At 38.2% G+C, this 25326-nt stretch overlaps 1 protein-coding gene across 1 annotated transcript in view; it reads left to right on the forward strand.

The window, feature by feature from the left end:
* Positions 1-25326, forward strand: part of TLR3 (toll like receptor 3) — a 430042-nt gene that overhangs the window by 391440 nt on the left and 13276 nt on the right. The window contains exons 8-9 of the mRNA XM_047855095.1: positions 12207-12439; positions 14016-14125. The gene's annotated coding sequence lies outside the window, so the exon portion shown is untranslated. The remainder of the gene's footprint in view (positions 1-12206; positions 12440-14015; positions 14126-25326) is intronic.

Here is a 25326-nt window from a genome sequence, read left to right on the forward strand (position 1 = left end):
GGCTATTTGGGGTCTTTTGTGGTTCCATACAAATTTTAGGATTGTTTGTTCTAGCTTTGAGAAGAATGCTGGTGCAATTTTGATTGGGATTGCATTGAATGTGTAGGTTGCTTTGGGTAGTATTGACATTTTAACTGTCTTTATTTTTACAGTCCATGAGCATGGAATGTTTTTCCATTTCTTTGTGTCTCCTTCAATTTCCTTCATACATTGATTTCGTACCCTGCAACTTTGCCGAATTAATGTATCAGTTCTAGGAGTCTTTTGGTGGAGTCTTTCGGGTTTTCCATGTAGAGTATCATGTCATCTGCGAAAAGTGAAAGTTTGACTTCTTCTTTGCCTCAATTGTCTAATTTTAAAAAAATCTTTAAATTCTTCTCCCTGCTCAAATCTATTGTTGAATCCTTCTAGTGAATTTTTCCAGGAAGTTGTATTTTTTCCAGTTTCAAAATTTCTGTTTGGTTAACCTTTATAATTTCTCTCTCTTAATTCTCTCATGTTACTTATTTTTTATTTCCCTGATTTCTTTTAGTTCTTTGTCTTTTCCTTTAGCTCTCCTTTCTTCTTTGTGATTCCAGAATTATGTACTTCTTTATTTTTAAAGTTTTTATTTAAATCCCAGTTAGTTAATATACAGTGTAATATTACTTTCAGTTGTACAATATAGCAATTCAACACTTCCATACAACACCTGGTGCTCATAGCAATTGTACTGCTTAATTCCCATCACCTATTTTACCCATCCCCCAACCGCCTCCCTTCTGGTAAACATTAGTTTGTTCTCTATTGTTAAGAGTCTCTCTTTTTTTGCCCTTTATTTGTTTGTTTCGTAAATTCCACGTGAGTAAAATCATGTGGTATTTGTCTTTCTCTAACTTATTTTGTTTAGCATAATACTGTCTAGCTCCATCCATGTCATTGAAAGATTTAATTCTTTTTTATGGCTGAGTAATATTCTGATATCCAATTTATACACACACACACACACACACACACACACATACATATATACCATCATTCATCATTCAATGGCCTGCTGGACTGTTTCCATCATTTGCTTATTGTAGATAATGCTGCTATAAACATTGCAGTGTATTTATCCCTTCAAATTAGTATTTTTGTAATCTTTGGGTAAATACCTGGTAGTACAATTGCTGGATCATAGGGTAGTTCTATTTTTCACTTTTTCAGCACATTCCACATGTTTTCCAGAGTGGCTGCACCAGTTTGCACTCCCACCAACAGTGTAAGAAGGTTCCCCTTTCTCCACAACCTTGCCAGCACTTGTTGTTTTTAGAGTTACTGATTTTAGCTCATGTGAAGTGATATCTCACTGTAGTTTTCATTTGTATTTCCCTGATGATCAGTGATGTTGAATCACTTTTCATGTGTCTGTTGTCCATCTGTATGTCATCTTTGGGTGGGAAAATGTCCATGTCTTCTGCCCACTTTTAATTGGATTTTTTTTTTTTGCATGTTGAGTTTTTAAAATTTTTTTAAAAATGTTTATTTATTTTTGAGAGAGACAGAGGCAGAGCATGAACAGGGGAGGAGCAGAGAGAGGGAGACACAGAATCTGAAACAGGCTCCAGGCTCTGAGCTGTCAGCACAGAGCCCAATGCGGGGTTCGAACCCACGAACCGTGAGATCATGACCTGAGCCGAAGTCAGATGCTTAACCAACTGAGCCACCCAGGCCCCCTTTGGGTATTGAGTTTTATAAGTTCTTTATATATTTTAGATATTTACCCTTCATCAGATATGACATTTGCAAATATTTGCTCCCACTTCGTAGGTTGCCTTTTAGTTTTGTTAATCGTTTCTTTCACTCTGTAGAAGGTTTATTTTGATGAAGTCCCAATAGTTTGTTTTTGTTTTTGTTCCCCTTGCCTCTGGAGATATCTAGAAAGAAGTTGCTAAGGCTGATGTCAAAGAGGGTACTGCCTGTGTTCTCCTCTAGGATTTTCATGATTTCATGTCTCACATTTAGGTCTTTAGTCTGGTTTAAATTAAGTTTTGTCTATGGTGTAAGGAAATGGTCCAGTTTCATTTTGCTGCATGTTGCTATCATGTTTTCCCAACACTATTTGTTGAAGAGACTGTCTTTTTCCCATTGGATATTCTTTCCTGCTTTGTGGAAGATTAATTGACCATGTAGTGGTGGGTTCATTTCTGAGTTTTCTATTCTGTTCCACTGATCTATGTGTCTATTTTTATGCCAGTACCATACTGTCTTGATGTCTACTGCTTTGTAATATAGTTTGAATTCTAGAATTGTGATGCCTCCAGCTTTGTTTTTCTTTTTCAAGGTTGCTTTGGGTATTCGAGGTGTTTTGTGGCTCCATACAGATTTTAGGATTCTTTGTTTTAGCTCTGTGAAAAATGTGGATGGTGTTTTGATAAGGATTGCATTAAATGTGTAGCTTGCTTTGGATTGTATAGATATTTTAACAATATTTGTTCCTCCAATCCATGAGCTTGGAATGTCTTTCTATTTAATTGTGTCATCTTCAGTTTCTTTCATCACTGTTTTATAGTTTTTAGAGTACAGGTCTTTCACCTCTTTGGTTAGGTTTAGTCCTAGTTATCTTATTATTTTGGGGGAAGTTGTAAGTGAGATTTATTCCTTCATTTCTATTTCTGCTGCTTCATTATTGGTGTATAGAAATACGACAGATTTCTTTACATTGATTTTGTAGGCTGTGACTTTACTGAATTTGTTTATCAATGCTAGCAGTTTTTTGGTGGATTCTTTCTATATATAGTATCCTGTCATCTGCAAGTAAGGGAAGTTTAATTTCTTCCTTGCCTATGTGGATGCTTTTTCTTTCTTTTTGTTGTCTGATTGCTGAGGATAGGACTTCCAGTACTGTGTTGAATAAAAGTGGTGAGAGTGGACATCCCTGTCTTGTTCCTGACCTTAGGGGGAAAGCTCTCAGTTTTTCCCCATTGAGGATTATATTATCTGTGGGATTTTCATATATGGACTTTATGATGTTGAAGTATGTTCCCTATATCCTCTATCCCTACTTTGTTGAGGGTTTGTATCAAGACTAGATGTTGTACTTTGTCAAGTGATTTTTCTGCATCTATTGAAATGGTGATATGGTTCTTATCCTTTCTTCTCATTAATGTGGTGTATCATGTTGATTGATTTGTGAGTATTGAACCACACTTGCAACCCAGGAATAAATTCTATTTGATCATGGTGAATGATTTTTTCTTTTTTTTTTTTTTTTTTTAATTTTTTTTCAACGTTTATTTATTTTTGGGACAGAGAGAGACAGAGCATGAATGGGGGAGGGGCAGAGAGAGAGGGAGACACAGAATCGGAAACAGGCTCCAGGCTCCGAGCCATCAGCCCAGAGCCTGACGCGGGGCTCGAACTCACGGACCGTGAGATCGTGACCTGGCTGAAGTCGGACGCTTAACCGACTGTGCCACCCAGGCGCCCCAAATGATTTTTTCTAATGTACTATCGGATTCAGTTTGCTAGTATTTTATTGAGAATTTTTGGAATCATGCTCATGAGGGATATTGGCCTGTAGTTCTCTTATTAATGGAGTCTTTATCTGGTTTTGGTATGAGAGCAATGCTGGCCTCATAGAATAGGTTTGGAAAATTTTCTTCGTCTTCTATTGTTTGTAATAGTTTGAGAAGATTGGCGTTAACTCTTCTTTAAATGTTTGGTCGAATTCACCTGTAAAGCCATCTGGTCCTGGACATTTGTGTGTTGAGAGGTTCTTGATTATTGTTTCAATTTCTTGTGCTGGTTATCGGTCTGTTCAAGTTTTCCATTTCTTCCTGTTTCAGTTTTGGTAGTTTATATGTACCTAGGAATTTGTCCATTTCTTCCAGTTTGTCCAATTTGTTGGCATGTAGCCTTTTGTAATATTCTATTATAATTGTTTGTATTTCTTTGGTGTTAATTATTATTTGTCCTATCTGATTTGTGATTTTATTTATTTGGGTTCTTTCTATTTTCTTTTTGATATGTCTGGCTAGAGGTTTATGAATTATTTTATTTTCTTCAAAGAACCATCTCTAGGTTTCACTGATCTGTCCTATCGTTTTTGTTTTGTTTTGTATTGTTTTTTAGTTTCTATATTATTTATTTCTGCTCTAATATTTATTATTTCCTTCATTCTGCTGGCTTTGGGATTCATTTTTTGCTCTTCTTCTAGTTCTTTTAGGTGTGAGGTTAGATTGTGTATTTGAGATTTTTCTTGCTTCTTTAGGTAGTTCTATTTTGCTTTATACGTCCCTCTTAGGACCATTTTTGCTGCATCCCAAAGGTTTTGGACCCTTGTGTTTTCATTTTCATGTGTTTCCATGTATTTTTAAATTTCTTCATTTATTTCCTGGCTGACCCATTTCTTATTTAGTAGCATGTCGTTTATTCTTCATATATTTGTATTTATGGTGTCTCCAATTTTTTTCTGATGGCTGACTTCTAATTTTATAGTGTTGTGGTCAGAAGAGATGCATAGTATGACTTCAATAATTTTGTATTTGTTGAAGCCTGTTTTGTGACCTAATATGTGATCTATTCTCTAGAATGTTCCATGTTCACCTGAAAAGAATGTATATTCTGCTGTTTTAGGATGGAATGTTTGGAATATATCTATTAAATCCATCTGGCCCAGTGTGTCATTCAAAGCCATCATTTTCTTGTTGATGTTTTGTTTAGGTGATCTATCCATTCATGTAAGTGGGGTGTTAAAGTCCCCTACTACTATTGTGTTATTATCAATTTGTTATTTTAGGCTAGTTATTGTTTTATATATTTGGGTACTTCCAAGTTGGGTGTACAAATATTTACAATAATTATATGCTCTGGTTGGATAGTCTTCTTTATGATTATGTAATGTCCTTCTTTGTCTCTTTTTACAATCTAGTTTGCCCAATATAAATATTGCAACATAAATATTGTCCAGCTTTCTTTGGACATCCATTTGCATGCTAAATGTTTCTGCACACCCTCACTTTCAACCTGCAGGTGTTTTTAGGCTTAAAATGGGTCCTTTGTAGGCAGCATGTCGATGGGTCTTATTTTCTTATCCATTCTGACACACTGTGCCTTTTGATTGGAGCATTTGATCCATATATTCAAAGTAATTATCGATAGATTGTTTATTACCATTTTATTACTTGTTTTGTGGTTTGTTTCTGGAGATTTTCTCTTATCCTTTCTTGTCTTCGTTAATTTTGGTCTCTCCTTTGCACTTAAAGTGTCTCATTTATTATTTCTTGCAGGGCTGCCTAGTGGTCACGATCTCCTTTAGTTGTTTCTCTGGGAAACTCTTTGTCTCTCTTTCTATTCTCAATGATAGCCTTCCTGGATAGAGTATTCTTTGTTGCCAGTTTTTCTCACTCAGCACTTTGAATATATCATGCCACTCCCTTCTGGCTTTCCAAGTTTCTGTTGAGAAATCTGCAGCTAGCCATATGGGTTCTCCCTTGTATGTTAAGGACTTTTTTGTCTCACGCTTTTAAGTTTTTTTCTCTATCACTATATTTTGCAATTTTAATTACAATATGTCTTGCTGTTAGCCTGCTTTTGCTGATTTTGATGGGAGTTCTCTGTGCCCCCTGAATCTGGATGTGTTTCCTTTGTCAGATTAGGGGGGTTTTCTGCTACTATTTCTTGAAATATATTTTCTGCCTCCTTTTCTCTCTTCGTCTCCTGAAACTCCTGTGATACGATTGTTAACGCATTTGATGGAGTCACTCAGTTCCTTAAATCTATTTTTTTTGTTCCCTTATTCTTTGTCTTTTGCTTAGCTTCATTATTTTCCATTATTTTGTCTTCTGCATCAGTAATTCATTCCTCTGCTTCTTCCAGCTTGCTTTTCATCATATCAAGACTATTTCCAGTCTCATATATTGCGTTCTTCATTCTGATTCTTTTAATCTTTATTTTTTGAGAAAGAGACAGAGCATGAGAGAGAGGGAAACACAGAATGTGAAGCAGACATTCACTGTATGCTCTGAGCTGTCACACAGAGCCCAATGTGGGGCTCGAACTCACAAACCATGAGACCATGGCCTTAGCTGAAGTCAGGCGCTTGACCAACTGAGCTACCCAGGCGCCTCCATTTTGATTCTTTTTTAACTATTTTATCTCTTTCATAAGGGCATCCCTTATGTCTTCTATTCTCTTCTCAAGTCCAGTGAGTATCCTTATGATTGTTGCTTTAAATTCTCCATCAGGCATGTTACTCATATCTGTTTTGCTTTTATCTCTGGCTGTGGCCGTATCTTGTTCTTTCATTTAGGATAAATTCCTCTGTTTGGCATTTATCTAAGTCTCTGCCTTCTTCTCTGTGTTGGAAAACCTAGTTGTGTTTCTTGCTCCTGAAAGTAATGGCCTCATGAAGAAGTCATGTGTTGCCCAGGGCCTGGCGCTTCAAGAAGTGTCTCCTTCGTGTTCTGTGTGTACTCTGCTCGTGTGTTCTGACTGCTCTATCCATCAGGCAAGTCATCTACTGAGGCTCTCCTTGCCTGCTGTGGGCAGCATTTGGTCCCTGGCCTGAATGTGGCAAGTTTTCATTAGGTGTGCTCTGGTCTGCTTGTGAAATGAGACCTGAAACCAATTCCACCAGAACCGAGGCCCTGCAGAACTCTCTGGTTGTGAGACTCGGCGTGGGTAAGGGTTTGTGTTGGTCTTCTGGGGGAGGGGCCCACTGCACTGGGACGGAGGCAAGCTTGACTGAGAAGGGCAGCTCCACCAGAGCATAGAGGGCCTGCTTAACCCAAGTTAGATAGCTAGTGTTGGCGCTGAGCTGCTTCTGCTATGTGGCTCTGTATTTATGCTGAAGGGTGGGGGAGAGAAATGGCACTAGTCAGCCCCTTTGTTCCTAGGGAGAAGTCTCTGTGAACACTGCGTCTCAGGGAATCAGTCCTAGAAAAGCTAAGAATCGCGTCACTGTGTGCCTCAGGTGTTTCTCAGTTTGCTGTTTCCACACCATCTGCCCCCAGGTTGTTTGCTTGCCTTCTTTCCAGTAGCAGTCTAGTGCTCTCAGGACTCTATCCCAGCCAAACCCACGGACCTTTAAAACTCCAGGCTTTATGTTTCCGATTCTGTGTCTCCCTCTCTCTCTGCCCCTCCCCCGTTCAAGCTCTGTCTCTCTCTGTCCCAAAAATAAATAAACGTTGAAAAAAAAATTAAAAAAAAAAAAAAAACAAAAAAACCTCCAGGCTTTAAGCTCCACTGATTGCAAAACCTCATGAAATTCATCCACTCTCATGTTCCAAGCCAGGAGCTTTGGAGTAATGTTCTTCTTATGTGTTCCCCTGTGTGCTCCTCTCTTGCCCTTCTCTGTGACCGTGGCTCCCTCCCTTATGCAGTACCCAGGATCTGTTTCTCCATTAAACTGCATCTCTGCACTTCCTACCTTCTTCACTGTGGCCTCTTCTCTCCCTTTGGTTGTGGAGTTTGTTCTGTCAGTCTTCAGGTCTCTTTCTGGGGTATTTAGGATCATTTGATGGTTATCTAGTTGTGTTGATGGGATGAGACAAGCCTGGGATCCTCCTACTCTGCCACCATCTTTCCTCCCCTTCCTTTGGCTCTTTGAGCATATTTAAGAAAGCTGGCTTAAAGTTCTTTCCTGGTAAATCCAACGTCCATGCCTTCTCAAAGAGAAGCTACCTTTGAGTAGCTACCTCTCCAGTCCTTACAAACCTTTTCTGTGCTGGGGTAGTGCTTCACTCCTCGACCAGGTATGTTCTGAGCTTAGGGATAAGCCCAAGATAAAAGCTTAAGGTCAATTCAGGTCTTTTCTGAGAATGCCTCTTACCTGGGCTTGTGTGTGGTACTCTCACGCCACATACGTGACTGTGTTTGAATGTCTTACTGTCTCAAAGAGTCTCATTCTGGCTTCAATCCAGGGATTTAGATGGCCTATTATATGCGCCCACCTGTGATCTTTTGCATCAGGTGCCTGTGTATATGTATTTTTCCTGAAGCTTTCATAAACAGTGACTGCTGATTTTCCCCAGCCTGAGAACAAGTTCGATGAGACAACCAGTCCTTTAGGAAGCCCCCAGAAAGAGTAGAACATTATCAATAAATTTGATCGGCAACTGGGAATTTAGTTGCTGCATATTCTAGATGAAGACTGTCCTGAGCAAGGAGGGAGTAAAGAAATGGTGAGTAAAATTTCCGTGAAATTTCCTATCATTTTTTAAGGTAAATTTTTCTTGACTGGCAATTCACTTGATTACTGTAGATCTTCGGCTGTTTTCCACAGTGACTAAAAGGTTAGTTCAGCCAGTGTCCTGATTTTGGATGTTTCCTTGGAATAAGGGATTGAAACTTTCTAGTCTGACATTCTGCTGATATCACACCCTCGAGGAACTTTTGTGTAGTTAAAACAATCACTTTGAAAAATTAAAAGCAAACGATATATCAGGCAAAAAATTTGTGATACATTTAGATGAAAGCGAATTTCTCTAATATCCCCAAAAGCTCTGAAAAATCAATTAAAAAGGAGCACCCAGGTGGCTCAGTCATTAAGCATCTTGACTCTTAATTTCAGCTCAGGTCATGATCTCATGGTTCATGAAATAGAGCCCTGCATGAAACTTCATGCTGCAGCACAGAGCCTGTTTGGGATTCTCTCCCTCTCTCTCTCTCTCTCTGCCTCTCCCCCACGTGCTCACTTTCTCTCTCTCCCTCTCAGAATAAATATAAATAAACTTAAAACAAAGCAAATCAACGATAACAATATGAAAACCAAGTAGCAATTTGGAACAACATTAACAGGTAATTTAAAGAAAAAGAAATGTTACTATTTCATTTGATGATGTTAAATTGTACATTCAACTCTAATGTTGGCTTCTTGTTTTTTCATTTTATTTTAATGTTTATTTTTATTTTTGACAGAGAGAGACACAGAGCATGAGCGGGGGAGGGGCAGAGAGTGAGGGAGACACAGAATCCGAAGCAGGCTCCAGGCTCTGGGCTGTCAGCACAGAGCCCGACGCGGGGCTTGAACTCACAGACCGCGAGGTCATGACCTGAGCCGAAGTCGGGTGCTCAACCGACTGAGCCACCCAGGCGCCCTGAATATTGGCTTATTTCTAAATAAAGAATAAGACTAGCATTCTATACAGGCTGTAAACTGTATATTGGAGCTTTCTGAACTTTGTTCGGTTTATGTATTTTAGCTCCATTATCTTTATCATAGAAAACTTTCACCTGTTCGACCTTTCTTCCACTTTTACTTCTCACTTTTTAAGGACCAGTTCTCATATTCTTATTATAAACCATCTAATGAAACATATAAAGCTTCCTCTTAGGTGGAAATCAAGAAATGTGGTAAAAAACCTAGCCTCTCCAACTCTGGGCTCTCTTTTGAATTTTCTCTGTTGATTCAAAATTTGCATTATAAAATGGAGATCAACTACATAAGCATTAGTTCTCACCAATGACCAATTCAATATGATTATGTTAAATTATTCGTTGCTTTTGATACTTTGAACTCCCTTGTGTTAAGGGTCATTATTTAATGGTTTTGTCTGCCATGTAGGACTCCATTCATTGGATGCCCAGTGGACATCAGCTTATTCAAATTTTTAATGTCTAAAGCATAGAATGATAGTGAAATTGTTATTTTAGTGAATATTAAGTTCAAGGCATAGGATTCAAAGAGCCCTTACTCATCTCATGCAATTGTCAATTAAGGAGAGTGAGACTAATGCACTTCACAGATTTATAAGAGACTAGAAGATATCACCACTTCAACTACCTTAACATTACTAAATAAATAAGTAGATAAGTAAGTTTAGGTTAAACCAGAAGCTCCATGTGTCATATGTTGATTTCTGTTTCAGAGGGGAAGTTCAGGAGCGCCTAGTGGCTCAGTCTGTTAAGCATCAGACTTTGGCTCAGGTCATGATCTTGTGGTTCACAAGTTCAAGTCCCATGAGTTGGAGCCCCACGTCAGGTGGGCTGTGTGAGGACAGCTCAGAGCCTGGAGCCTGCTTCAGATTCTGTGTCTCCGTCTCTCTCTGCCCCTCCCCTGCTTATGCTTTGTTGCTCTCTCTCTCTCTCAAAAATAAATAAACATTAAAAAAAAAGAGAAGTTCAAGTTTCTAATTCTGCTCATTAGATGAGAGAGTAGGGGGGAAGGACATAGTGTTATTTCCTCTCTTGTTAAAGTTCTTGCTGAATTTGTTTTCTGGATGAGTTCAGTTTAAACCAGCTGAAGTCAATGAGCAGAAATGGAAATGACACTGGTAAGAGGAACTGTACCTTTAGTTTAGAGAAAGAATTTAGAAACAAAAAAAAAGAGAGAGAAGGAAATGTCTGCTAGAATTTCATACGGTTCAGAGGAGGATCATGTCTTTTCTGAATGGTGGCTATACAGTAAGACCAGTGAGCATGATTGAAAATGCCTGCCTGTCTAATGCTCTGAGGCACACTTAATTAACTCCATCTAGGTTCATAATGCAATCATCACATTACAAACCCATAAGTTTTTTTTAATGTTTATTTAATTTTTGAGAGAGAGAGAGAGAGAGACAGTGTAAGCGGGGGAGGGGAAGACAGAGACGGGGAGACACAGAATCCGATTCAGGCTCCAGACTCTGAGCTGTCAGCACAGGGCCCCACGCGGGGCTCGAACTCACAAGCCGTGAGATCGTGACATGAGCCAAAGTCAGCCGCTTAACTGACTGAGCCACCCAGGCGCCCCTGAATCCATAAGTTTTGATGATGAAAGTGTATAGCCTTACTTTGGTTTCCTGCTAACACAAAGAAGATTGGTTAGTCCAATTTATTGCAGAAATTCTAAAGAGCCATTCTAAATTAAACCTGTGCTTGATGTTGACTCTTTTAAATACTCCGCAGCTCCCTAGAAATTGGATATTCAGTGCTGACTCAAGTTTAAGTATTCCTCAACAATCCATTCTCTATTTGGACATAGAATCTGGCAAAAGCAGAATTATTTTGTCTAATATTAACCTGTCTGCTCACTGGGCTGTTTTCTACACAATTTCAACTCTCTAATATGTTAGAAGTTACAAGGATGCGGTCTTCATGTTTAAATTAATTTATATGGGAAATTATAAACACTGTCTCATAGAGCCTTCAGTAGTCTAGTTTTATAGATGTGGATGATGATGAAAACCATAATCCAGCCCGTCTCTACAAATCTTACGATTAAGCAAATAGACTTCCTAATGATTATACATTGTCTTCAATCATCAAAAAAAAAAAAAGATTTTCCTAGGATTAAAAAAGGCTGTAATTGCCCTTTAAAAACAATGCCGAATTTATTAAGAATTATCATTAAGAGTAGGCAGAGGACAGAGGGTCTGTAATTCCATAAATATGCAAACAGTAAATTACTAATTATTTTCTACTTATGAAACCAGATTCTGAAACTCTTTGCATTTACTATTTTATTCAATTCTCATAAAAAAGTACTCACTCAGGAGAGCCTGGGTGGCTCAGCTGGTTAAGCGTCCAACTCTTGATTTCAGCTCAGGTCTTGATCTCAGGGTCATGAGTTCAAGCCCTGCACTGGACTCTCTGCTGGGCATGAAGCCTACCTAAAAAAAAAAAAAAAAAAAAAAAAGCAGTCACTTGAGATGGAGGAGGAAACTATAACATTCATAAATTTTAGTAAAATCGGCAAGAATTTAGTAAATTTAAGAGACTGACTTAGAGAATTCTTTTTCTGAGATTGATCGGCTTGTCTATAATACTACAAAAGACTGGTAAATACTGGGCTTATTAGTTTACACTTATGGATACGTGTCATAAACAACTTTGATTGAATACTCTTAAAAAGGGGAAAATGAACTTTGTCACTGTAGCACCTACCACCATAATAGCTAAATAAGTTCATGCGTAATTAAGGAACGTATAGTGGAAAGAAATTGCCCTGTGATGTATTCAGAAGTTCAAGAATTGAGGACCTATTAACATTTGGATGTGAACAATCAGCCCCAGCTGATTGTTGCATTATGAGACGATCCGTAAAAAGTATTTGGAAAAAGCTATTCATTGGTTCAACTAACATTATGGAAAACCTCTTATGTGCAATGAGTCATAAAGCATAATGGGTAGGGGTGTCAGATTGTAGAGGGAACGTGTTTCGTGTCCCTAACGATACATAACATACCACTCCAGTTTGGGGGTGGGGGGTTAAAACAACAACAGTCATTTATTTGTTTACTCTTCTTCAATTTGGGCAGAACTTGGGGACAATTCATCTCTGCTCCATGTGGCATCTCGTCCATGCGACTCAACTGGGATTGAAAGATCCACTCCCAATATGGAGTGACTCATACGGACAACAATTTGCTGGCTGTCTTCTGGGTGCTCAGTGGAGTCGTTGGCCAGATTGCCAGTTCTCCTCCATGTTGCCTTTGCAGAAGGCTAGGTTGGGCTTCTAACCACACAGCTGCTGAGTTCTGAAAGGAAGAGGGTAAGTGCCAAGGTGCAAATGCTTATCAAGTCTTGGCTCACTTTCTGCTTAATAATATCCTATTGGGGCGTGTCGTGGCTCAGTCGGTTAAGCATCCGACTTCAGCTCAGGTCATGATCTCACAGTTTGTGAGTTCGAGTCCCGCGTCGGGCTCTCTGCTGACAGCTCAGAGCCTGGAGCCTGCTTCAGATTCTGTGTCTCCTTCTCTCTCTGCTCCTCCCCCGCTCTCGCTCTGTCTCTCTCTCAAAAAATAAACATTAAAAAGAAAAAAAAAAGTAAATATCCTATTGGCCAATACTAGTCTTGTGGCCTAGCCCAGAGTCTTTGTGGGAAAAGACAATGCAGAGGTCTGAATACAGAAGAGGAGCCTGGTTCATTGGAAGCCAAAGTACCAGCCTACCATAGAAGAGTGGCTGGAGAGTTTTAATACCAAGAACATACCCTGTTCTGCTTCAAGGAGCTCACAGAGAAGAAACCTCTTGAGTACTCTTAGTCATGTTTTACCACATATCCCAATGGATAGACATGGGGGACTATCGTTTACCCAAGACAATTTTTTTATGGTATTATAGATAGGACAGGTGAAAAATGAGAAAAGCGTGACCATGAGCCCAGTAAATACAAGGTGGTCCCACTAAGATTGAGGCCCAAGGGAGGGCATTTTGCATCACAATGCAAAGCCATTTCTTGCTCTCAATTCTGCCATCAAGTCGAGCTAGCGACCTATTTCAACTGTTCCAGGCGTGTTTATTGCCATGTTTGAATAAAGAAGCATTATGGTAACTCATGGTATATCCCTCACCTGGCTAGGTTGCCTGATGTCTCCAACAAGGGGATTGAATTAGGTGATCTCTACCGTTCCTTCTAAGTGTTTTATTATATAAAAACGTAGTAATAATATTGTATCATATTACATCAATAGTGAAAAATACATTCTTTTTCTGACAAGCACATTCAACAACCGGGAGTCAGTGAAGTTGACTGAGAGTTAACTGGTGAATCTGGACTTCTCTGAGCACATCTGTGTGCTCCCTAATAGGCTCTGACTCTAGAAACTGCAGCAGCATGTGTTAGGACTGGCCTTCGGCTTTACCACAGCCGGCAGTTCTGCTGTAAACTAGGTGTCTTCTCTGACCAAGATGTTAATTTCTGCATTACTTATCTTCCAGGCTTGCTAAGAAGATAAGAGAAGTGAAATTACTTAGCTTTGATTAGGGATTGTGGTTTTTTCTGTCACTCTGACCGCACTCTACTAGATTCTGACGACAGTTTTGCATCAGGTTTTGGGGGAAAAAAAAAAGAGAGAGAGGAATTCACTCTCAGGGATCTGTTAACCTCTAGAGTACTAGCCCTGCCCACACCGAGTAGGGAGGTCCTGCTTTTTCAACTTCTCCGTTGCTAAATCTGTGACTCTTTGAGTGAAACCTAAGGAACTATACCTGAAGAAGAAAAGCAAGACACTTTTAAGAAGCAGTTTAAAATTTCTCTTGCTGATACTGTGCTTTTTTCCTCCTGGCCTTCTTAGAATCCATGAAGTATAAGAAGCTTGCTTTTTTTTTTTTTTTTTTTTTTTTAGTTTCACTTTCACGATTGCAGCAGGAAATCTAACATGCTTCCCTGGTGAAAACGACTGAATTTGGACGAATGAAAAAAAGGAACAGTCAGCTGTTATCAGAGTACATGAAGGTATTACTTTAAAATTCTTACTGGGATAGAATCTCTCATGTTGGGCAGATCTGGAATGCCCATTGGTTTTAGCATTCTTTGGTCTTTGATCTGGCCAGAATCAACAAGGAGAATGGGAGAAAAGGGATGATAGAGGTGTGGGAGAAGTGTATCCTAACTCCGAATACACGTAATAGCAAGAATTTATAATTAACATTATAAAACATTTTATGCAGTCATTAATTTCCTTTCCTTTGCGGAGTTCTGTAAAATGTGGAAAAGCACATTAGAAAAGCTATGGAACTCATTTTGCAACCGTCTTTGAAAAAAAATCTGACCTTTGTGTTAAAGTTACAGAGCCCTGTGACCTCGAATGGGCTTTCTCCTTTTCTGAGTCTTGTTGGCCGGAGAAGAGACAGGAGCTGGCACTTTCTGATAATACGCTTGCAAAGGAGAACACACTTCAGGTGTTCCTTAGCAGTACAAAAGTGGCTCTCTTTGACCTCGTAAAGGAAAGTGGCAGAAGGTGAGAAAGTAGAAAGGCGTTTCGGTGCATAGGTAGGTCAGAAATTGACACTAGGAAATGCAGGTGAGTCAGATGAAATTCGAGTCAGCCTTGGGCAGTCCTGGTTTCGGGAAGTTGCCTCCTAATTTCACAGTAGATTGGGAGTTGGTGCGTGTGTCTGCATTTAGTTGTATCTGTATACACATTCAGAAAAAAAAATACCGTGAGGTTTACAAACCAAGCCGTAAAAGCCAAACTAAACAGCGGTTAGCTCTAAGTAGCCCGGCTGCCGATTCCGCGCCTTAATCATGCTGCAATATTGTCTCTCACTTGGAAGGAGGCATATAATTCTGTGCATCCTGAAAGACCTTTGTAAAGTTGCTAGGCCCGCTGAGTGCCTGTTTTTCCTCTTTTTAGCTTTCTTGGCTTCTGTTACGTCTCACTCAGTAGCAATTTGTTTTTCACTGGGGTCTCATCCTCTAACTGTATTTCGGTTTGTTTTACTGAAGCAAACTCCAGAGTAACTTTTTCAATATAGGTTGCACAGGCATAAACTTACAGAATCGTTGCATATCTCAAAATAGCTTTCCCCCTTATCTCGAGTTGTTTGGCTGGAAGTGAAATTGTCAGTTCAAAGGTATTTCCCTTGATTATTTTGAAAGCTTATCACTATTGTTTTCTGGTGGCTGATGTTGCTAATGAAAAGTTTTCTATCACTCAGGATCTTTTTCTTTTGAAAGTAATTGATCGTATGTTCTCCTTTGAAGGTTTTTGTTTTTTTAAATTTTTTCTTAATGTTTATTTATTATTGAGAGACAGAGAAAGAGGGTGAGCAGGGGAGGGGCAGAGAGAGGGGGAGACACAGAATCTGAAGCAGGCTCCAGGCTCCGAGCTGTCAGCACAGAGCCTGACCTGGGGCTCGAACCCACAGACCGGGAGACCATGACCTGAACTGAAGTCGGACGCCTAACCGACTGAGCCACCCAGGCACCCCTCCTTTGAAGGTTTTAAGATTGTTTTTCTTGTTTCTGAAGTTGTCTGAGATTCTCTCTGTGGATTTTCCTTTTTCACTCTTCCTGCCTATCATTTGGTGAGCCTTTTTCCATGTGACAGATGTATTTTCAGATCTGGGAATGTCTTTCAGTCCTTCGGGGATCTTCTTCGTAAAGGGATTAGTCCTTTTCAGTAATTCTGATGTCTATCTACAGCCCTTCCAGAAGAGATAAATGTCACCCAGACAAAGAGAGAGTATACTGTAGGGACTGTATGCGTGCGTGTTGGTAAATATAGGTAGAAGTGCTTATGGTACAGGGAAGGAGGTTTGGGAGAACCCCAGAGATGTGGGGTATGGGGAGTTAGTCCCTGATTTCCAGGATGTATCATTCCCAACCCCACATTCTTCATGTACCAGAGCAATTTGGTAAGGGGCCGGCCTGGGCTGCAATATTCCTCGTAGCCTATAAATATAAAAATTGTGTGTAGCTGTAACAATACTGTATTAGAAAGTGCCAGTATCATAAAGGCCACGACATAATTAATAGAAGCTGATTTTTTTCTGTTTCTGAGGACTAGATTAAAATAAAAATAAAACCACTATTTTTAAAAGCCTATCAGAACAATTATAAATACGTTAGTTCTGTTTTCCTGCAGTTAATCATCTAAAATGATTTTATTCTCTAAAACTTATCTGGAATTCTTCTTGTGACATGACTTTTAGATCCCATGGAAAACCTAAATTATTTAAATAGCTTTTTTTGTTGATCCGTCTCCATACATTGAAGATGTATTTGGGTTTTTTTAAATATCTGAAAATGAAACTGGGTAAATGACCATACCAGAGAATACCACATTAGGTACGTGTCCTACCGAAATAAAGTTGTGGCTGTTTATGGAGATAAAGGAGGTTTTCTTGGCTGATTAACTGCCCATGGGAAGCTATCCGTTCAACATCTATTTATTCAGTATTTGCTATGTTCCTGTCATTTTTCTAGACACAGCAAAGCAGTACAGAGTAAAAACAACCATGTCCTCTGCTATTATAGCCTTACATTCTAGTCAGCTGGAATAATTAACTAAAAAATAAGTACAATTATTTCAGATAATTCCCATCAACCACGGCATGGAAAAAGCAATCTAGGAAGAGAATATCAAACGGGAGGATTTACACTTCTGACTTCAAGGTTTGCAATAAAACCTTACAATAATCGAAACAATGTGGTGTTGGCATAAGAATCAACAAATATTCAGCGTCAGAGAGTAGAGAGCCCAGATATAGACCACGCTTAAACCCGCCCACACTTATTTGGTTTTTAAGAAAGGTGCCGAAGCAAGCAAGAAAAGGGAAATATTTAAAAAAAAAAAAAAAAAAAAAGCCTGACAAACTGGATGTGCAACTGAAAAAAAAAAATGAACCTAGACTCTTCCTTCCCATCAGACACAAAAGTTTATTAAAGAGCGATCAGAGACCCTTACCTGACGCCTAAAACCATTCATCTTTAAAAATAATAATAATGACTCGGGAGGAAGCAAATTTTCTCAGACAGGACTCAGAAAGCAGTCATTAAAAAACTGATAAATTAGGCTTTATCATAACTATCAAGATATCATTCACTAAGAAAATGAGCAGGTGACCCACAAAATGGGAGAAAACATTCACAAAATATAAATCTGACAGTGGGTTGATATCTATGTGTATAAAAAGGTCCTATAATGCAGTAATAAATAAGAAACAACCTAATTAAAAAATGAGTGAAATCTTTGAGTATACGAGGGAAGATATACAAATGGACAATAAGCACCTAAAAAATTGTTAAATACCAGTCAGTCAGGCGATGCAAATTAAAACCATAATGAGAAATTACTACACACTCACCAGAATGACTGAAAAATAAGAGAACGGCACCAATGGTTGGTAAAGGTGTTGGTGGGAGTATAAAATGGTACAAACTTTGCTAAAAGATCTGACAGTTTCTTTTAAATACCCAATAATTCCAATCATAGGTAATTACCTCAAGGAAATCAAGTATGTATGTCCATAAAAACATGTCCAGAGATGTTCCTGGTAACTTCATTCTACTATAGTGAAAAACTGCACACAATCCATGTGCCTAATAATATGGGCATGGACAAAATATGATATAGTCATACAGTGGAATCTCATTCGGTGAAAACAAAAATTTACAAAACAAAACTCCCACCACGTGCAACATGGATGAACTTCAAAAATACCATCTGAGTAAAAGAAGCCTTGTTTAAGTAAAGACTGACTATGATCCCATCGATAGGAGGCTATAAATCATACAACATCACCGTAGAAAACAGTCAGAGCTGTGATGGACTCTGGGAGGTGAGGATTGCCATCAATTGGGAAAGGGAGGGGAGACTCTTTAGGGTTTGGGTTGCACAGGCGTATACGTGTGTCAGAAATCGGAGAATGTGCACTAAAGATTTGTGCACTTCATCGTATGCAAATTTTATCCAGAAGAAAAACTATTAACAAATCCTGAGTTGAAGGCAGCAATGCATACTCTTTAGAGGGAGAGGTATTGATGTTGAAGTGAACTGATGATGGGTAGATATATGGTAATACAAGAGTGGCCACTAAAATTCTGTGAATTGTGCTCTTGTTTAGGATTTTTCGTTAGAAATGCTGGAAGAACTTAACTGTGAGACAGCCATGTTCTTTATGAATGGAAGTTAGCAAATGCTGCTATAGGACAAGATGCAGATCTCCTATGGAGTAAAAAAAAAAAGACATAAAATGATACATGATGCGCAATTCCACTAACATGTGATACAAAAGCAAGTCAACTGAATCTTTTTTGTGTATGAAATCGTGAAGTACTTGTCTTTGGGAAGGAGGAGGTGGTGGCTGGGCGGGAGCATGAGGGAGATTTCTGAGGGGCTCATAGTGCTGTGTTTCCTGAGCAGAGGGGTGATCGGAGTGGTGAATGCACTGACGTGTGAAAATTCAACAAGCTGTACATTCACGATCTGTGTACTCTTCTGTATGCATTTAAAATATAATTGATAAAATTAAAAAAGTATATAGAATACAAATCCTGATGCAAAAAGCAGAGCTTCTATCTGGAAGTATAGACTAAAGAGATAAAAAGGTGGAATATAAATTTAAATACAAAGATGATCACGTACAAGGACCCATGTCTACCTAAAAGTGGTTCCAAAGGAGAGAAAACAGGGAAAGGAGAAGTGGAAATATCCCAAGTAAGAATAGAAAAAAGAAATCTGAAAACGTAGACATGAGTCTTCAGATTGAAAATGACTTAGAGTGTACAGGTACATTTTAGAGGCAGGATTTAGCATGAAATGTGCCTGTGAAATTTTCCATTACCAAGAAGAAAGAAAAGATACTTCCAAAAAGAAAAAGAGGAGTAAGATAAAAGTGCCTTTCATAGAAAGGAAAGGAAACCATATGGGCATGATTTCTTTTTAGGAACAATGCATACTAGAGGACAGTGGGTAATGCCTTCATGATTCTTCATTAAAAGTATTTTGAACCTCAAATAGCCTACATGTCAAAATCATATGACAAAAGAACAAAAACAGATGTTCAAGAACTTGAATGATAGCCCCTGATAAATATTCTGGGGAAAGAGGGGGAAGAGCCACTCAAGGAGAGACTCTAGTCAGAACAAGAATATTTCAAGAAAGAAGATGCTGAAATCCGTAAGATAGTGGCATTAACCCAGGAACATGGTGGAATGATTCTACAGTGATAACCAAAGAGCAGGTGTTCGACATATGCCTCCAAACTGGCCATTTAACCAAGAGTATGATTAAGAAGCTAAATGATCTTAGTATTATAGAGATGAAATCATATATAGTTCTTCTTTCAACAAGAATAAAATGGTGGAAATTATAAACTTCAAGAAAGTAACAATCCAAATAAACAGCAACTCTACAAAGCATAACTCTGAAGAACTGATTTAGTAGACGGTAGAAGATTTCATGTTGCCTCAAAGATTCTTCTGCATTCACCTCATTGTGCTCAACTGCATCCATGTTTTATTCATCAGCAATTTTAGTTCCTTAAAAACTCTATTTAGGCAAAGATTCCGTAAATGAAAATCTTACTGCCTTTCACCTCTATGTCTACCGCTGTGATTGTTACTAAAGTATTCTCAAATCACCCATTTAAAATATCAAACATGATTACATGTCATTTATAAGACTTACAAAAGTTTTAGATAAAAAATCAAAATATTTTATGCAGTGTTGCCTAAGTAATTTTGATACAGCATATAAAATATTTTTATTAAAACTTTTAAGTTATTTTTTTTTGTTTCAAGTTTTTATTTAAATTCTGGTTAGTTAATAGATAGTATAATATTAGTTTCAGTAGTAGAATTTAGTGATTCCTCCCTTACATATCACACCCAGTGCTCATCACAAGTGCTGTCCTTAATACCCACTGATTTAGCCCACCTCCCTGCCCACCTCCCCTCCAGCAACCCTCAGTTTATTCTCTACAGTTAAGAGTCACTCTTATGGTTTGCTCCCCTCTCTCTTTTTTTTCTTTCCCCTATGTTCATCTTTTTATTTCTTAAATTCCATATATGAGTGAAGTCATATGGTATTTGTCTTTCTCTGACTGACTTATTTCACTTAGCATGATACAATTTAGCTCCATCCATGTCATTGCAAATTGCAAGATTTTGTTCTTTTTGATGGCTGAGTAATATTCCATTGTGTGTGTATGTATCTGTATGTATGTGTGTGTGTGTATGTGTGTATATATACACACATACACACAAAAATATATCACTTCTTTATCCATTCATCAGTTGATGGACACTTTCCATACTTCGGTTTTGTTGCTAATGCTGCTATAGACATCGAGGTGTATGTGCCCCTTCAAATCAGTATTTTTGTATTCTTTGGGTAAATAACCTAGTAGTGCAATTGCTGGGTCATAGATAGTTCTATTTTTTACTTTTTGAGGAACCTGCATACTGTTTTCCAGAGTGGCTGCACCAGTTTGCATTCCTACCAACAATGTAAGTGGGTTCCCCTTTCTCCACATCCTCACCAACACCTGTTGTTCCCTGTGTTGTTAATTTTAGCCATTCTGACAGGTGTGAGGTGGTATCTCATCCTGGTTTTGATTTGCATTTCCCTATGGATGAGTGATGTTGAACATCTTTCCATATGTCTGTTAGCCATCTGGATGTCTTCTTTGGAAAAGTGTCTGTTCATGTTTTCTGCCCATTTCTTAACTAGATGATTTGTTTTTTTGATGTTGAGTTTGGTAAGTTCTTTATAGATTCTGGATGCTAACCCTTTATAAGATATGTAATTTCTAAATATCTTCTCCCATTCTGAATGTTGCCTTTTCATTTTGTTGATGGTTTCCTTTACTTTGAAGATTTTTATCTTGACGAAGTCCCAATAATTCATGCTTGCTTTTCTTTCCCTTGCCTCAGAAGATGTGTCTAGTAGGAGATTGCCACAACCACTGTCAGATACGTTGATGCCTGTGTTCTCCTTTAGGATTTTGTTGATTTCCTATTTCATCCATTTTGAATTTATTTTTGTGTATGATATACGAAAGTGGTCCAGTTTCATTCCTCTGCCTGTTTCTGTCCAGTTTTCCCAACACTGTTTCTTGAAGAGAACTGTCTTTTTCCCATTGGATATTCTTTCCCGCTTTGTTGAAGATTAATTGGCCATATAGCTGTGGGCCCATTTCTGGGTTTTCTGTTCTGTTCCATCGACCAATGTGTCTGTTTTTGTGATAGTACCAATACTATCTTGATGACTACAGCTTTGTAATATAGCTTGAAGTCTGGAATTGTGATGCCTCCAGCTTCGCTTTTCTTTTTCAAGATTGTTTTGTCTATTCAGTATCTTTTGTGGTTCCATACAAATTTTAGGATTTTTTATTCCAGCTCTGTGAAAAATGTGGGTGGTATTTTGATAGGGATTAAATGTATAGTTTGCCTTGGGTAGTAGAGAGATTTTAACAATATTTGTTCTTCTAATCCATGAGCATGGAATGTTTACCATTTCTTTGGGTAACCTTCAATTTCTTTCATCAGTTTTTTATAGTTCACAGAATACAGATCTTTTACCTCTTTGGTTAGGTTTATTCCTAGGTATCTTGTTATTTTGGGTGCAATTGTAAATGGGATTTATTCCTTCATTTCTCTTTCTGCTGCTTCATTATTGGCGTATAGAAATGCAACAGATTTCTGTACATTGATTTTGTAACCTACAACTTAACTGAATTTGTGTATCAGTTCAAGCAATTTTTTTTGATGGAATCTTTCTGGTTTTCTACATAGAGAACCATGTTGTCTGCAAATAGTGAAAGTTTGGCCTCTTCCTTGCCAATTTGGATGCCTTTTCTTTCTTTTTGTTGTCTGATTGCTGAGGCTAGGACTTCCAGTACTATATTCGATAACAGCGGTGAGAGTGGATATCCCTGTCTTACTCCTGACTATAGAGGAAAAGTTCTGTTTTTCCCCATTGAGGATTATATTGGCTGTCGGATTCTCGTATATGGACTGTGTGATGTTGCGGTATGATCACTCTATCCCTACTTTGTTGAAGGTTTTTACCAAGAATGGACACTATACTTTGTCTAATGCTTTTTCTGTATCGATTGAAATGACCATATGGTTTTCATTGTTTCTTTTATTAATGTGGTGTAGAACATTGACTGATTTGCAAATATTGAGCCACTTTTGTAGCCCAGGAATAAATCTCACTTGATTGTGGTGAATGATTCTTTTAATATACTGTTGGATTCGATTTGCTCGTGTTTTGTTGAGAATTTTCGCATCCATGTTCATCAGGGGTATGGCCTGTAATTCTCCTCTTTACTGGAGTCTTTGTCTGGTTTTGGAATCAAGGTAATGCTGGCCTTGTAGAATGAGTTTGGAAGTTTTCCTTCCATTTCTATTTTTTAGAACAGTTTGAGAAGAATAGGTATTAACTCTTCTTTAAATGTTTGGTGTAATTCCCCTGAGAGGCCATCTGGCCCTGGACTTTTGTTAGGAGATTTTTTTTACTACTGATACAGATTCTTTGCTAGTTATCAGTCTTTTCAAATTTTCCATTTCTTCCTGTTGCAGCTTTGGTAGTTTATATGTTTCTAGGAATTTATCCTTTTCTTCCAGATTGCCTAATTTGTTGGCATTCAGCTTTACATAATATCCTCTTATGACTGTTCGTATTTCTTTGGGTGTTAGTTCTGATCTCCCCTCACCCATTCATGATTTTACTTATTTGAATGCTTTCTCTTTTCTTTGTGATAAGTTTGGTAGGGATGGGTTTATCAGTTTTATTAATTTGTTCACAGAACCAGGCTCCAGTTTTCATTGATCTGTTGTATTGTTTTTTAGTTTCTGTATCATTTATTTCTGCTCTAATCTTTATTATTTCCCTTCTTCACTGGCTTTAGGCTTTGTTTGTTGTTCTTTTTCTAGCTTATTCATGTATAAGGTTAGGTTGTGTGTTTGAGAGCTTTCTGGCCTCTTGTGGTAGTCCTATATTGCATAGACTTCCCTGTTAGGACAATTTTTGCTGCATCCCAAAGGTTTTGGACCATTGTGTTTTCATTTTCATTTGTTTCCATGTTATTTTTAAAAATTTATTCTTTAGTTTCCTGGTTAACTGTTCATTCTTTTTTTTTAAATTTTTTTTAAATGTTTGTTTATTTTTGAGACAGAGAGCATGAGTAGGGAGGGGAAGCGAGAGAGGGAGATACGGAATCCGAAGCAAGCTCCAGGCTCTGAGCTGTCAGAAGAGCCCAATGAGAAGCTTGAACTCACACACTGTGAGATCATGACCTGAGTTGAAGTCAGACACTTAACCAACTGAGCCACCCAGGTGCCCCTCTCACTCATTCTTTAATAGAATGTTCTTTAACATCCAAGTATTTGTGGTCTTTCCAAATTTTTTCCTGTGGTTGACTTCAAGTTTTGTAGTGTGTGGTCAGAAAATATGCATGGTATAACTTCAGTCATTTTGTATTTGTTGAGGTCTTATTTGTGACCCAGGATGTGATCTATTCTGGAGAACGTCCCATGTGCACTTATAAAGAAGATGTATTCTGCTGCTTTAGGATAAAATGCTCTGAATTTATCCGTTAAATCCATGTGGTCCAATGCGTCATTCAAAGCCATTGTTTCCTTCTTGTTTTTTTTTTTTTTAGATGATCTATTAATGTAAGTGGGGTGTTAAAGTCCCCTACTATTATTATATTATTATCAAAGGGTTTCTTTATGTTTGCTATTAATTGATTTAATATTTTGTTTCTTCCAATTTGGGAGCATAAATATTTACAACCGTTAGATCTTCTTGTTAGATAATCCCTTTATTTATTTATTTATTTATTTTTTCAGGCCAGTGACGAGATGCCTATTTTTATTTATTTATTTTTATATATATAATTTATTGTCACATTGGTTTCCATACAACACCCATTGCTTATCCCAACAGGTGCGCTCCTCAGTGCCCATCACCCACTTTCCCTCACCCCCATCCCCCATCAACCCTCAGTTTGTTCTCATTATTTAAGAGGCTCTTATGGTTTGCCTCCTTCCCTCTCTGTAACTCCCCACCCCCCTCCCCCCCCATTTTCTCTGCCCCATGGTCTTCTGTTAAGTTTCTCAGGATCCACACATGAGTGAAAACATACGGTATCTTTCTCTGCCTGACTTATTTCACTTAGCATAATAGTCTCCAGTTCCATCCATGTTGCTGCAAATGCCAGATTTCATTCTTTCTCATTGCCAAGTAGTATTCCATTGGATATATAAACCACATCTTCTTTATCCATTCGTCAGTTGATGGACATTTAGGCACTTTCCATAATTTGGCTCTTGTTGAAAGTGTTGCTATAAACATTGGGGTACAAGTGCCCCTATGTATCAGCACTCCTGTATCCCTTGGGTAAATTCCTAGCAGTGCTATTGCTGGGCCATAGGGTAGATCTATTTTTAATTTTTTGAGGAACCTCCACACTTTCTTCCAGAGAGGGTGCATGAGTATGCATTCCCACCAACAGTGCAAGAGGATTCCCGTTTCTCCACATCCTCTCCAGCATCTCTAGTCTCCTGATTTGTTCATTTTGGCCACTCTGACTGGCGTGAGGTGATATCTGAGTGTGGTTTTGATTTGTATTTCCCTGATGAGGAGTGACGTTGAGCATCTTTTCATGTGCCTATTGGCCATCTGGATGTCTTCTTTAGAAAAGTATCTATTCATGTCTTCTACCCATTTCTTCACTGGATTATCTGTTTTTTGGATAGTCCCCTTTATTATGATATAGTGCCTTTCTTCCTCTCTTGTTACAGTCTTTTATTTAAAAATCTAGTTTGTCTGATACGAGTATGGCTACTTCAGCTTTCTTTTGACATTCATTAGCATGATAGATGGTTTTCCATCCCCTTACTTTCATCCTGTGTCTTTAGGTCTAAAATGAGTCCCTTGTAGGTAGCATGTAGATGGGTCTTGTTTTTGTTTTTGTTTTTTTAATCCATTCTGATACCCTATGTATTTTGATTGGAGCATTTAGTCCATTTACATTCAGAGTGATTATTGATAGATATGAATTTAGTGCCATTGTATTACCTGTTAAGTCATTGTTTCTGGAGATTTTCTTTGTTCATTTCTAGCCTTTGTTGCTTTTGGTGTTCTTTTCCCACTCAAAGAGTCCCCAGTAATATTTCTTGCAAGGTTAGTTTCGTGG

Source organism: Prionailurus viverrinus, chromosome B1, assembly GCF_022837055.1.
Source record: "Prionailurus viverrinus isolate Anna chromosome B1, UM_Priviv_1.0, whole genome shotgun sequence".
In the NCBI taxonomy this organism is placed as follows: domain Eukaryota; kingdom Metazoa; phylum Chordata; class Mammalia; order Carnivora; family Felidae; genus Prionailurus; species Prionailurus viverrinus.